A 1,153-nucleotide genomic window follows, 5' to 3' on the forward strand; every position below is an offset into this window, starting at 1 on the left:
ATATGGCATGTATAACAGACTTAGTTATTTTGTTACGTGTCATAATTTTCTAGGTTTAAAATACTAATCATTTTGTACGAAGCCTTTGAAATTGGTTTGTATTGTTAATGGCATATGTTATAATGATTCATGATCAAATTGCACGCCACATTTTTGTTGGGTTTTATTTAATAGTATATACTATAATTTGTTAATACCTCGTACCCTGTTCCGGCGACGGATACGGGTAAGGGGTGTTACAGTGAGGGCACCTTCTTAAAAGGTCCTTGTATCTCTCCCATGCATCGTAGAGTGTTTCTAAATCCATCTGCACAAAAGAAGAGATATCGTTACGTAATTTAGCCGTTTTAGCTGGCGGAAAATATTTTAGTAAAAATTTTTCAGTCATTTGTTCCCAAGTAGTAATTGATCCTCGTGGTAACAAGTTCAACCACTGTTTAGTTTTGTTCCTCAATGAAAAGGGAAACAATCGAAGACGAATGGCATCATCAGAAATGCCATTGATTTTAAATGTATCGCATAGTTCTAAAAAGTTGGCTAAATGAGCGTTGGGATCCTCATCCTGCAAACCGTCAAACTAAAAAAATTGTTGTATCATTTGAATAGTGTTAGGTTTTAATTCAAAACTATTTGCAGCTACAGCAGGTCTAACTATGCTCGATTCAGTTCCTGTTAAAGAAGGTTTAGCATAATCATACATAGTGCGTGGAGCAGGAATTTGATTAACCGCAATTGTAGGAGGTAGCTGATTGCCTTGGTTTTTAGCCATCTCTTTAGTTGGGGGTTGAGTATCGTCTTCTTGCTCGTTCTCCGTGTATCTTAAGCTATGTCTTATTTCTCTTTGGTTTCTACGAACTGTAAGATCGATTTCTTGATCAAAAAGTAATGGTCCCGACGGGTTTCTTCTAGTCATAAACTATAAAAACCTACAAAGAGAAAGGAAGAGTAGATTAATAAATAATAATAAAAATTAAATTAAATTAAATTGCAAGAAAAATAAATGGCTAAAGTAATAAAAATTGAGCGTTCCTAATATCTTACTTCCCCGGCAACGGTGCCAAAAACTTGATCGCGTGGTTTCATGATAGGTTTTAAATATTTATAATTAATCGTTCTTGGAACTAACTATTATCACAATGTAGGCAAGTGTACA

At 34.7% G+C, this 1,153-nt stretch overlaps 1 non-coding gene across 1 annotated transcript; it reads left to right on the plus strand.

Moving 5' to 3' along the window:
* Positions 1 to 233: 233 nt before the first annotated feature.
* Positions 234 to 340, plus strand: LOC121212033 (small nucleolar RNA R71). The gene has a single exon (XR_005907245.1). It is a non-coding gene; the product is annotated as a small nucleolar RNA R71 (small nucleolar RNA).
* Positions 341 to 1,153: the final 813 nt, after the last annotated feature.

Source organism: Gossypium hirsutum, chromosome A12 (genome assembly GCF_007990345.1).
Source record: "Gossypium hirsutum isolate 1008001.06 chromosome A12, Gossypium_hirsutum_v2.1, whole genome shotgun sequence".
NCBI lineage: Eukaryota > Viridiplantae > Streptophyta > Magnoliopsida > Malvales > Malvaceae > Gossypium > Gossypium hirsutum.